A 14,949-nucleotide genomic window follows, 5' to 3' on the forward strand; every position below is an offset into this window, starting at 1 on the left:
TTTGGAAAAGAAGAAGTAAACCTGTCCTTATTCACAGATTACATGATACTGTACATAGAAAACCTAAAGACTCCATTAAAAAGTACTAGACTTATTAATGAATTTGGCAATGTAGCAAAATACAAAATTAACACCCAGTAATCTATGGCCTCTTTATACACAAATAATTAACTCACAGAAAGAGAAACAAAAAAAGAAAAAAGAAACAATCCCATTTACAATTGCACCAAAAAAATTAAGATACTTAGGAATAAACTTAACTAAGGACATAAAAGACCTTACTTGGAAAACTACAGGACATTGGAAAAAAAAGATAGAGGAAGACATGAACAAATGGAAGAACATACCATGTTCATGGATTGGTAGAATCAACATCATTAAAATGTCCATACTACCCAAAGCAATCTACAGATTCAATACAATCCCAATTAAAATAGCAACAAAATATTTCAAATATGTAGAACAACCTTTCCAAAAATTCATCTGGAATAAAAAAAGACCCTGAATAGCCACAGCAATCCTGAGAAAGAAGAACAAAGTTGGAGAGATCACAATACCAGCTATCAAGCTATATTACCGAGCCACTGTTCTCAAAACTGTCTGGTACTGGCACAAGAACAGACATATAGACCAATGAAACAGAACAGAGAACCCAGAAAATCCCAAGTCATTATGCTCAATTAATATTTGACAAAAGAGGCAAGACCATAAAATGTAGTCAAGACATTCTCTACAATAAATGTTGCTAGGAAAGATTGTCAGATACATGCAAAAAAAAAAAAAAACAAAAAAAAACTAGATCACCAACTTACACCATACACGAAAACACACTCAAAACAGCTAAAGGACTTAAATGTAAGACGGGAAACCATAAAAATCCTATAAGATTCCATAGGCAACAAAATAGAAGACATATGTTGTAGCAATATCTTTACAGACACAACTCCTAAGGCAATGGGGATTAAGGAGGAAATAAACCAATGGGACTACATCAAAATAAAAATCTTCTGCACAGCAAAAGAAACTATCAACAAAACAACAAGAAAGCCCACTGCATTGGAGAACATATTTGCCAATGTTATCTCTAATAAGGGTGTAATCTCCAAAATTTATAGGGAACTCATACAACTTAACTAAAGGAAGATAAACAATCCAATAAAAAATGGTCAAAGGACCTAAATAGACACTTTTTGAAAGAGCACATATAGAAGGCCTAGAGACATATGAAAACATCCTCAACATCACTAAGTATCTGAGAGATGCAAATCAAAACAACAATGAGATACCATCTCACACCTGTCAGAATGGCTATCATCAACTAATCAACAAACTATAAGTACTGGCCAGGATGTGGAAGAAAAGGAACCCTCGTGCACTGCTAGTGGGAATGCAGGCTGGTGCAGCCACTGTGGAAGACAGTATGGAGTTTCCTAAAAAAGTTAAAAATGGAACTTCCGTTTGACCCTGTAATCCCACTTCTAGGAATATATCCCAAGAAACCAGAAACACCAATCAGAAAGGATATATGCACCCCTATGTTCATAGCAGCACAATTTACAATAGCTAAGATTTGGAAACTGCCTAAGTGCCCATAAGCAGATGAGTGGATTAAAAACCTGTGGTACATCTACACAATGGAATACTATGGGGCTATAAAAAAGAAGGAACTTTTACCATTTGCAATAGCATGGATGGAACTGGTGAGCATTATACTAATCAAAATAAGCCAGTCGGAGCAAGATAAATATCACATGATCTCACTCATATGTGGAATATAATGAACAACATGAACTGATGAACAAAAACAGATATAGAGAAGCATCGATCAGATGCTCAAACCTCAGAGGGAAGGTAGGGGATGGTGGGGAGAGGTAAGAAACCAACCAAAGGGCTTGTATGCATGCACTTAAGAATAGTAAATGGACACAGACACTAGGGGGGTGCTGGCATGTTCTGGTGGGTGGGGTGGCAGGGGAGAGGTCAATGGGGAAAAAAGCACACATATGTAGTACTATATGTAATACTTTAAACAATAAAGTTTTTTATTAAAAAAAACTGTGGTATATTTACACCAGGGAATACTATGCATCAGTAAAAAAGAAAGATATCTTACCTTTTGAGATAACATAGAGGGACTGAGAGAGTACTATGCTAAGCAAAATAAGCCAGTCTGGGAAAGATAAGTTTCATATTATCTCACTCTTATGTTGAATCTAATGAGCAAAATAAACTGATGGTCAAAATATATCCAGAGACATAGAAACATGGAATAATCTGATGAGTCTCAGAGGGAAGCTGGGGGTGTGTGGATGGGAAGAGATTAAGCAAAGTACATATATTCATATATGCATAATCCATGGACACAGACAGTAATGTGGTGAAGGCCTTGGGCAGAGGGTGGGGCAAGCTAGAAATGGTCAATGGGGGAAACAGGAGGATATCTGTAATACTTTTAACAATAAAGATAAAAGAAAACATATAAATGAATTAAATTCCCTAATAAAAAGAGTAAGTGAATTAAAAAAAGAGATATATCTAAAGTTAGCTACAACTTACTCTTTATATTTAAATATACACATAGGCTGAAAGTGTGAGAATAGGAAAAGATATATTGTGCAAATAGAAAAAATAGCAGGGGTTGTCTTGTTGCAGAAGACCAAAGAAAAACCAAGTGACGCTTTAAAGAAAAGGAGTGACACTTTTTATTTACACCGGCAGACTCAGGAAATAACTTTCCAAATCTCAGTAAAGTAACATGCAGGGGGCTTCTCTTTTATATCTTCCTGGGGTCTTTGTCCTGCAAATATGGATTATACTTCCGGTCCTTTTCGCGGGCCTTGCAAGAAGGCTCCCAGGTGTTGGGGGTCTCCAGGCCATATCTGATGGTCTGGCCTGGCACCAGCGTTAATAACCCTCCCTCTGGGGGCAGTGCACTGTTCACAATTTTATGGCCTCTGTATTTAGTTAACAGGTTCTGCAAGACCAGTATCTGGGAAGGAGGTAGTGACTTAATTATAGGTTATCAAGAATGTACACTGAGCTTTCTGGCATGGATTCAGATTGCTAGCCCCCACCCCCCAAATATCAGGGTTACATTGGAATTAGCCTTTTAGCCTTCTCATTCCCCCTGCCTCCTTGTCCCACAAGCTTCTCTTAGCCTTCTGGTACAATGACTACAGGATGTTATGGTGAACATGGACTATGACAACTCTTAACTGCTTCCTGCTGAAAAGGGTCAATGGCCAAGGGGTTAGCATCCCTTTTCTTCCTCTTGGAAGGGTTTGTAGAGAATTCTTCTGGTTTGTTTAAACTCCCATCTGAAGTTTAAAGGCATTCCCATCCAGTTTGCAGGCTGGCAGAGGTAAACAGCGGTCCCACACATGTAGAATGTTCCTGTAGGGGGGCACCAGGGGTAGGTGGTGTTTTTAGCCTTGAGGGTAGAGTTGCATAGTTCATCTGGGAAGTGACCTGTTGGATGTGGGCCCTGCGTACTGCTGAAACAAATAGGAGCAACATTAGTTAGCTACACATTGGCTGTGACAGGTCCTATTATTTTTTTCCATCCAATACAATGCCCCCCACACACACACACAAACACACACACGTGCATTTGGTAGTACAGTCATAACATGCTGCAGTCTGATAAGTATAGCTAACACAAATCTGGCTTGATTGGGTTTTCCTGTAGACCTGGTCTAGCATATTTGGGTAGCGAGTTTCTAAGCAAGGCCACGTGGCAGTGGCCCCTATGGGAGGCAAGTATGTGCTAGCTAATATTATTAATGGGAGCATGTTATTCCCTCTATTTCTGTTTAGTGGGGGTCCACAAGAGTGAACCGCTAAGACAAAGAGCAGTATTATGACTATTCCTGCCAGGCAGATGTAGCCAAGGATGGCATGACAAGGTGTAGTCCAACAATTCATCTGGAGGCCTTTGTTTCCTTGCTGTGTGGGAAGCAGTAATTCTATAGTACTTCTGTGTCCCAGCAAGAGTAGATGATTTCTCCTCCCGATACTAGTCTCGGGTTCCAGCAGCACTCATAAAAAGACAATAAGAATTATTAGAAAGATAAAACCAATTGTTATCCAGAAATACTAGAGGATATTTCCTTTAGGAGGAGATAAGAAATAAAGATTAGTGTAAGGAAGAATTCAACAGGGTGTTTCTGAATTCCTTGGAGCAGGTTGATGAGCCAGGTCCACCATCCTCTTGAGGGTGATTTGAAGGGGGTGTTTCTGGTCAGAGGTCACCTTCCACTCAGGCTGGGCGTCACTCGGCTGGTGGGCTGCCTTTGCCCAGGAGTGGTAGATCCAGGTGTTCAGTCCTGCAACCTGGAGAGCTGTGGGGGTGGTTAATATAACTGGATAAGGTCCCTCCCAGGGAGGCTTGAGGGGCTCCTTTTTCCAATCCTTTATCCAAACCTGGTCTCCAGGTTTATAAGGATGTATGGCTGTTCCTAGAGAGATGGATAGTCGGTCAGTAACCCATCTGTGGACCTCAAAGACAGTTTTTCCAATTCCTTGTAATTGTTTCTGGATTTCTAAGTTCCCTATTTCCCCCAAATCTCCCTTTGGCCGAATTAAGGAGGGGGTCTACCATATAGAATTTCAAAGGGAGAGAAACCTACCCTGGCCCTTGGGACACAGCATACCCACAGGAGTATAAGAGGCAAGATATCTGTCCAGGGTAAGGTTATCTCTTGGCATAGTTTAGCTATAGCCTGCTTTAGAGTCCGGTTCATGCGCTCTACTTTTCCTGAACTCTGAGGCCTGTAATTTGTATGTAGATTCCATTTAATTCCTAAAGCCTTAGCTACCTGTTATACTATTTCTGCTTCAAAGGCTGGGCCATTATCAGACCCTATGGTCAGAGGCATTCCATACCGTGGAATTATATCCTTCAGCCATGACTTAGTGACTTCTCTCACCTTTTCCGTGCGAGTAGGATATGCCTCGACCCAACCTGAAAAGGTGCAAACAAAGACTAGCAGGTATTTATTTACTCTGCTAGGCCCTATTTCTGTAAAATCTACTTCTAAGTCCTCAAAAGGACCTTGCCCACAACGCTGAACTCCTATCAGCATTGTTCTGTTTGGTATTGTTCTGAGCACATAGGAGGCAACGCTGAGAGACTGAGGCACACAAGGAGGGAAGACGGGCAATTAGGTAGTATCTCCCTAACAAAGCTTCTAGGGCAGTCTTACCTAAATGAGTAAGTTCATGCTGCTGGAGGACTACCTTATGGGCTGACTGTTCTGGGACATAGACCTTATGGTCTGAGAGTATCCACCAGCCTTCCTTCATTCTCTTTCCTCCTTCTTGCTGGGCCCATTCCTCTTCCTGAGGAGTGTATTTTGGAGGTTGAGGTAATTATGGGGCCAACATGATCTGTGACGGTGCCACTTGTTCTTTAGCAGCCAGCTTAGCTGTAGCGTCAGCACGTTGATTTCCTTCTGATACTGTGTCTTTCCCTTTCTGGTGACCTTTGCAATAGGTGTCGGCTATTTCCTTGGGCTCCAAGACTGCTTCTAGTAACTTTAAAATCTCATTCTGATTTTTTATTCCTTTTCCTCTGGCCATCAAGAGTGCCCTTCTTGCTTCCATCAGGGTGACAACAGCATGAGGTACTTTTACATTTAAATTTTGTTCTAAGGTAAGCTTATCTGCTTCCTTGACTAGCAATGCTGTGGCTGCAAGGGCCCTGAGACAAGGGGGCCACCCAGAGGCAACTGGGTCAATCTGCTTGGAGAGATAGGCTACTGGTCTTTGCCAGGGTCCAACCTCCTGGGTTAGAACTCCCAGGGCTACCCCGCTGTTCTCATGAACAAAAAGATTAAAGTCTCGTGTCACACCTGGTAGCCCTAGTGCTGGGGCCTCAGTGAGCTTTGCTTTTATGCTGATGAAGGCTTTCTCCTGCTTGGGACCCCAGTTGATGGGTGACTTCTCTTCTCCTTTTAAAGCTTCATAGAGAGGGTTAGCCAGATCTGAAAACCCTGAGATCCAAATTTGACAGAACCCTGCTGCTCCCAGGAATTCCCAAATCTGCCTCCAGGTGCAAAGGACTGGGATGGCATATACTGCCTGCTTTCTTTCAGTCCCTAGCCTTCGTTTCTCTTGGAATTGGATATTGGCGAATTTTAACAGGCTGTGTCCCAGGCTTTAAGTGGGTTAGCACTGGGGCATGGTCCTTAGCCAGGCCTGGAGGATGCCCTTCTGCCAAGACCAGCGGGAATTCTTTCTCTAATTCAGGTTCTAATGGTGAGACCTTTGACTGGGGGGGGGGGGGGGGGAATAAAGTTTCCATTCTTCCTCCCTTGGCACTGCTAAGGACAGGATCATTGGAGAAGTCTCCTCACTTAGGCGAAGCTGTGCTGAGCCATCTGGAGCAAAAGTGATTTATGCCCCCATTTTGGCTAATAGGTCTCTACCCAATAGAGGCACTGGACAATCTGGCAAGTACAGGAATTCATTAATTACTTGATGACTGCCAAGTTGGCATCAGTGAGAGTGGCAGAATGGTCTACAGGTCTGATCCCCAGTAGCTCCAATAATTGTGACCTCCTTTCCTGAGAGAGGCACTACTTTCCAAGTGACTACTGAGTGCTCAGCTCCCATATCAACCATAAAGTCCACAGTCTGGCCCCCGTTCAAGGCTACAAAGTTTCAATTGTAGAAGATAAATAAATCCCAGATACCAGGGCCTCCACTTGGGTCGCCGGGGGGCGTGGCTGGCCTGCAAACCACCACAGGCCCCTCACCCAGGCCGCCCCACACCCCAAGGGAACCCCCACCCTGATCTGGAGCACCCTTTAGGGCAAACCAGCTGGCCCCCACCCATGCACCAGGCCTCTATCCTATCTAATCCTATCTAATAAAAGGATAATATGCAAATTGACCATCACTCCAACACACAAGATGGCTGCCCCCATGTGGTCAAAGATGACTGCCTCAATGTGGACACAAGATGGCTACCACAAGATGGCCAGCAGGGGAGGGCAGTTGGGAGGTACCAGGCCTGCAAGAGAGGGCAGCTGGGATGATCAAGCCTGCAGGGGAGGGCAGTTAAGGGTGACCAGGCCGGCAGAGGAGGGAAGTTGGGGGAGACCAGGCCTGCAGGGAAGGGCAGTTGCGGGGGACCCAGGCCTGCAGGGGAGAGCAGTTAGGGGGGACCAGGTCTGTAGGGGAGGGCAGTTAGAGGTGACCAGCCCTGCAGAGAAGGGCAGTTAGGGGTGACCAGGCCTGCAGGGGAGGGAAGTTAGGGGCAAACAGGCTGGCCGGGGAGTGGTTAGGGGGTGATCAGGCTGGCAGGAAGAAGCGGTTAGGGGCAATCAGGTAGGCAGGCAGGCGAGTGGTTGGGAGCCAGCAGTCCTGGATTGTGAGAGGGATGTCCGACTGCCCGTTTAGGCCTTATCCTACCTGGATTGGGACTAAACAGGCAGTCGGACATCCCTCGAGGGGTCCCAGATTGGAGAGGGTGCAGGCTGGGCTGAGAGACACCCCCCCGCAGTGCATGAATTTCATGCACCAGGCCTCTAGTATTGAATATAATCTGTAATGGATAATTAAAAATTAAAGATTTGTTTACATAAAAAATATCAAAAAAAGTGATGAAACTTTAGCTAGACTTAAAAAAAAGAATAGACTCTTACAAATAAAATCAGAATTAGAGGAAACATTAAAAACTCATGCCTTTAAATATAAGGCTTTAAACCACTACCAAGAACTATTATACACCAACAAATTGGAATACACATTTTTCAGAAATGCAAACACATTGTTCTCCCAAAATATTATACCATTAGGCCACGAAACAAATCTTAACAAATTTAAGACTTTTTTTTTTTATTAGCCCGGCATTACATTAGTAACATGACAGAAGGAAAACAGTAAATCACTAGAAACAAACCTATCAGACTGAATCATGATAAACGATATAAATAGCCCTATAACTAATAAGGAGATGGTATCATTAAGCAAAAACCTTCTAACAAATATAATTCCAGTACCAGATGGCTACAATGGAAAATTCTACCTTATATTTTAAAACGCATTTAAAATATATTTAAATTTAAATATTTAAAACATATTTCTTTCTCAAATTCTTTCAAAATATTTAAGAGGAATTCAGGTATTACCTTCTATTTAAAAGTTCTCATTAAACCACTTTGCTTTTTAGGAAAGACCTACATTAATACTTGTTTTTGTAGCCAAATGAAATACAAAGAATATTTTCACTTTTACAAATAAAGCTAAAAAGTGAAAATAGTGTTCAGTGTTTGTTTTACAATGAAACATTATTGTGGCAATGTGCATCACAAGCAGTGAGAAGGGAAAGGCCAATCTCCTTCCTCAGGAACTATATGTAGCATCTCAGCATCCAGCTGCTATAAATTTAAATATTTTTATGAACATATGTGATTTACCTCAAATTATTTTTGTATCTGTTAGCAAGATGTGTCCTAAGGTCTCAGAAAAGCCTAAGAGAGCTTGTAAGGGTGTTACACTTAGCGTAAAACTGGATGTACCTAAGCATTTCCATCATGGTGAACAATTGTGTTTGTTAAATTTTGGGTCTAGGGACATCTGATTGTTTTGCCATATAAATTAATAGTAATTGTTTTTTTACTTTATGTCATTTGGACTGCAAAATATTTTATAGGAAAGCTCATTTTCAAATAGCAGGGAAAAGTATTATTTCCAAACTTTTTTTTTTTTAGACCAGCACTACTTTGATAACAATGACAGAAGAATACACTACAAGAAAAACGCTGGCTAAAAGCCATGATGAATATGGATGGAAAAATCCTTAACAAACTACTAGCAAACCAAATGTAACAGCACATTAAAATGATTATACTCTACTAGTAGCCCTGCGCATGAATCCATGTGCCAGTAGCTTGCTGCCACCTTCCAGTAGCTCTCTGCCCACTGCCCCACCCTCCTGTAGCTCCCCCTGCCCCCTTCCCCCTGGCCCCCTCATAGCTTGCTGCCCTGCCCCCTCCTGTAGCTCTCCAGCACCTGCTTGTAGCTCACTGCCCCACCATCCTGCTGATCCATGATCCAGTTGTTACGTGGTCGGTTGTAATATGACCATTTGCATATTACATCTTTATTATATAGGATAGTAGCCCTGGGCATGAATCTGTGTGCCAGTAGCTCACCTGTAGCTCGCTGCTGCCCTCCAGTAACTCTTCGCCCACTGCCCCACCCTCCTATAGCTCCCCCTGACCCCCTCCCCCCAACCCCCCTCATAACTTACTGCCCTGACCCCTCCTGTAGCTCTCTGCTGCCTGCTTGTAGCCAGTAGCTCACTGCCACCCTCCAGTAGCTCTCCACCCACTGCCCCACCCTCCTGTAGCTCCCCCCCACCCCCCCATAGCTGGCTGCTCTGCCCTTTCCTGTAGCTCTCCATCACCCACTTATAGCTCACTTCCCCACCCTCCTGCTGATCCGTGATCTGGTCTTTATGTGGTCGGTCATTACACTTCACAGCGTAATGACCACTTGCATATAACATCTTTATTATATAGGATAATCAAGTGAGATATATCCATGGAATATAAGAACATTTTAGTATGTGAAATTCCATCAATGTGATGCATCACATTAATAGAATAAAGGATAAAATTAATATGATCATCTCAAAACATACAGAAATATGAATCTGAAGAAATTCAACACCCTTTTTTATTTGTAAATTAAGTTGATATTCAATATTGTTTTACATTAGTTTCAGGTGCACAAAGCACAGTGGTTAGACATTGATATAATTTTCAAGGTGAAAACTCCCATATGACTACTACCCAGCCAGAACATACTAGTACATAATTATTACAATATTATTGACTATATTTCCTATGCTGCACTTTACATCCTCATAAGTATTTTGCAACTACCAATTTGTACTTTTTAATCCCTTCATCTTTTTCACCCAAACCACTCTCCTCTGGCAACCATCAGTTTGTTCCCTGCATCTGAGTTTGTTTCTATATTGTTTGCTCATTTATTTTGTTCTCTTGATTCCACATATAATTGAAATCATATGCTATTTTTCTTTTTGTGTCTGACTTATTACACTTAGCGTAATACACTCCAGGTCCACGCATGTTTACACAGATGGTAAGATTTCATTAATTTTTATGACCCAGTAATATTTCATTGTATGTATGTACCACATCTTTACACCATGGTATATTGATAATAATAAAAATATCCAACAGTTTAAGAATAAGACACTTGTTCAAATATGAAAATCATGCATCTTTGGAAAACTGACAGTTCCCTTTATGATCACATATAAAACAGGATGCCTACTTTCACATCTTACAATCCTCATAGGGCTAAAAGCCCTAGTTTAGAACAATTAGGCAATAAAGAAGAAAGAAAAATCTTACAAATTGAAAAAAAATATGTAAATGATATATTTGTTCAGGTATAAGATAAGACATCAAAGTGAAGGCCTTAAAAAGAGATAAGGAAGGCCAGTTCATAATACTAAAGGGATCAATGTAACAAGAAGATATAACTCTGGTAAACATATATGCACACAATACCAGAGCACCCAAACATATTAAAAAAGTTCTGGAAGATATCAAGGGAGAGATTGACAACAATCCTATCTAATAAAAAAGTAATGTGCAAATTGACCATACCTCTGCTACACCCACAAGCCATGCCCACCAGCCAATCAGAAGCAAGTATGCAAATTAACCCAACCAAGATAGCTGCAGCCATGGAGAGAGCAGGAGGCCTGGGTTTCCCTGGCAATGGAGGAAGCCAAGCTTTCCACCCTCTCTGGCCGGCCCTAGGCTCCACTCAAGGCTACAAAGTTTCAATTATAGAAGATAAATAAATCCCAACAAAAATGGCTTTGGCCATGGAGTGAGCAGGAGGCTTGACTGTGCTCAAGGCTACAAAGTTTCAATTATAGAAGATAAATAAATCCCAGATACCAGGGCCTCTGCTTGGGTAACGAGGGCTTGGCCAGCTTGCAAACCACCACAGGCCCCTCACTCAGGCTGCCCTATGTCCCAAGGGAACCCCCACCCTGATCTGGGACACCCTTCAGGGCAAACCAGCCGGCCCCACCCATGCACCAGGCCTCTATCCTATCTAATAAAAGAGTAATATGCAAAATGAGCATCACTCCAACTCACAAGATGGCTGCCCCCATGTGGTCAAAGATGACTGCCCCCTTGTGGACACAAGATGGACACCACAAGATGGCCAGAAGGGAAGGGCAGTTGGGAGGGACCAGGTCTGCAAGGGAGGGCAGTTTTGGGCGATTAGGCCAGCAGGAGAGGGCAGTTGGGAGGGACCAGGCTGGCAGAGGAGGGAAGTTGGGGGTGACCGGGCCTGCAGGAAAGGGCAGTTAGGGGTGACCAGGCCTGCAGGGGAGAGCAGTTAGAGGTGACCAGGTCTGCAGGGGAGGAAAGTTAGGGGCGACCAGGCCTACAGGGGAGAGCAGTTGGTGGGGACCAGGCCTGCAGGGGAGAGCAGTTAGGGGCAAACAGGCTGGCAGGGGAGCAGTTAGGCATAAATCAGGCTCACAGGGGAGTGGTAAGGGGGTGATCAGGCTGGCAGGTAGAAGCTGTTAGGGGGAATCAGGAAGGCAGGCAGGTGAGCAGTTGGAACCCAGCAGTCCTGGATTGTTAGAGGGGTCCCAGATTGGAAAGGGTGCAGCCTGGGCTAAGGGACACCCCTCACCCCCATGCACGAATTTCGTGCACTGGGCCTCTAGTATAATCATAGTAGGGGACTTTATTATCCCATTGATAACACTGTATAACTGCTCTATACAAAAAAATCAGCAAAGAATCATCAATCCTAAACAACTCACTAGATCAGATGAACTTAATCGACATCTTAAAGAACATTTAACCCCAAAGCTATGGAATATATATTCTTCTCAAGTGCACATGGGACATTTTCAAAGATAGACCACATATTGGGCCACAGTCAAAGTCTCTTCAAATTCAAGAAGATTGAAATCATATCAAGTATCTTCTCAGATCACAATGGCATAATATTAGAAATAAACTACAATAAACGCAACCACAAAAATTTAAACACTTGGAGGCTAAATAGCATGTTAATAAACAATGACTCGGTTACCAAAGAGATCAAAGAAGAAATAAAAAACATCCAGGAAAAAAGTGACAATGAAAACACAACAATTCAAACACTATGCGACACAGTGAAAGCAGTCCAGAGAGGAAAGTTCATAGCTCTACAGGCCTACCTCACAAAATAAAAAATTGGTAAAAAATTATCTAACTCTACAACTTAAAGAATTGGAAAGAGAACAATAAGAAAAGCCCAGAGTGAGCAAAAGGGAGGAAATAATAAAGATCAGAGCAGAAATAAATGACATGGAGACTAAAAATAAATCAAAAGATCAATAAAACCAAGAGCTGGTTCTTTGAAAGGATAAACAAGATTGATGAACCTCCAGCCAGGCTCACCAAGTAGCAAAGAGAGAGGACCAAAATAAATAAAATCAGAAATGAAAGAAGTGAAATAACAACAGACTCCACATAAATACAATGGATTGCAAAAAAAATCCCATGAATAACTCTATTTCAACAACCTGGTAAACCTATAAGAAATGGACAGATTCATAGAAAAACACAACCTACCAAAACTCAGTCAAGAAGAATAAAAAAATCTGAATAGGCTAATAACTATGGAGGAAAAGGAAGCAGTAATAATTAAAAAAAACAAAAAACTTCCAGCACACAAGTTCCCTGGACCAGATGGCTTCACAAGGGAGTTTTACCAAACACTCAAGAAGAACTAAATCTATCCTCCTTAGACTATTCCAAAAAATTCAAGAGGAAGGCACACTTCTAAGCTCTTTCTATGGAGCTAGCATTACCCTAATCCCCAAAACAGATAAAGACACTGCAAAGAAAGAGAATTATAGGCCAATATCTCTGATAAACATAGATGCTAAAATCTGCTACAAAATTCTAGCAAATCAGATCCAGCATTACATTAGAAAGATCATACACCATGACTAAGTGGGATTTATTCCAGGGATGCAAGTCTGTACAAAATCCGCAAGTCAATAAATGTGATACATCACATAAACAAATTGAGAGATAAAAATCACATAATCATATCAAGTGATGCAGAAAAAGCCTTTGAAAAAATCCCACACACTTTCTTGATAAAACCTCTCAGCAAAGTGGGAATAGAGGGATCATACCTCAATATAATAAAAGCCTTATATGACAAACCTACAGCCAACATCATACTCAATGGGAAAAAACTAAAAGCATTTCCCCTAAGAACTGGAATAAGACAAACATGCCCACTCTCACCACTCCTGTTTGACATAGTACTGGAAGTGCTAGTCATAGCGATCAGACATGAAGAAGAAATAAAAGGCATCCAAATTGGAAAATAAATAGTAAAACTGTCCGTATTCACAGATGACATGATATTATACATAAAAAACCCTAAAGACTCAATCCAAAAACTACTAGATTTAATAAATGAATTCAGCAATGCAGCAGGATGCACATTAACACACATAAATCTATGGCTTTTTTTATGCACCTATAATGAATTCACAGAAAAAAATTCCTTTTACCATTAGACCAAAAAATTTAAGATACCTAAGAATAAATGTAACTAAGGAGGTAAAGACCTGTACTTGAAAAACAGGACATTGAAATAAAAGATAGAAGATGACATAAAGAAATAGAAGAATAAACCGTGTTCATGGATTGGTAGAATCAACATCATTAAAATGTCCATACTACCCAAAGAAATCTATAGATTCAATGCAATCTCCATTAAAATACCAATGGCATATTTCCCAGACTTGGAACAAACTCTGAAAATTCATATTGAATAAAAAAAGACCCTGAATAGCCACAGCAATCTTGAAAAAGAAGAACAAAGTTGGAGGGATCACAATACCAGATATCAAGTTATATTACAAAGCCACTGTTCTCAAAACTGCTTGGTACTGGCATAAGAACAGACATATAGACCAATGAAACAGAACAGAGAACCCAGAAATTAACCCAATTCATTATGCTCAATATTTGACAAAGGAGGCAAGAGCATACAATGGAGTCAAGATAGTCTCTTCATTAAACAGTGCTGGTAAAACTGGAACAACTTATGCCAAATGATGAAACTAGACCACAACTTACACCATACCCAAGAATAAACTCAAAATGAATAAAATACTTAAATGTAAGAAATAAAACCATAAAAATCTTAGAAGAATCCAAGGGCAACAAAATATCAGACATATATCGTAGCAATATCTTTACCAATACAGTTCTTAGAACAATGGAAACTATGGAGAAAATAAATAGGACTACATCAAAATAAAAAGCTTCTGCACAGCAAAAGAAACCATCAACAAAACAATAAGAAAACCCACTGCATGGGAGAACATATTTGCCAATGTTATATCTGATAAGGGTCTAATCTCCAAATTTTATAGAGAACTCATACATCTTAAGAAAAGGAAGATGAACAATCCAATCAAAAAATGGGCAAAGGAATTAAATAGACCCTTTTTGAAAGAGGACATACAGAAGGTCACCAGACATATGAAATCATGCTCAAAGTCATTAATCATCTGAGAGATGCAAATCAAAATGACAATAAGATTCCATCTCACACCTGTCAGAATGGCTATCATCAACAAATCGACAAAAGACAAGTGCTGGGGAGGATGTGGAGGAAAAGGAACCCTCGTGCACTGCTGGTGGGAATGCAGACTGGTGCAGCCACTGTGGAAAACGGTATGGAATTTCCTCAAAAAATTAAAAATGGAACTCTCACTTGTCCCAGTAATCTCACTTGTAGGAATATATACCAAGAAATCAGAAACAACCATCAGAAAGGATATATGCATCCCTATGTTCATAGCAGCACAATTTACAATAGCTAAGATTTGGAAGCAGCCTAAGTGCCCATCAG

The sequence above is a fragment of the Cnephaeus nilssonii genome (genome assembly GCF_951640355.1).
Source record: "Cnephaeus nilssonii genome assembly, chromosome: X".
NCBI classification, from domain to species: Eukaryota; Metazoa; Chordata; class Mammalia; order Chiroptera; family Vespertilionidae; genus Cnephaeus; species Cnephaeus nilssonii.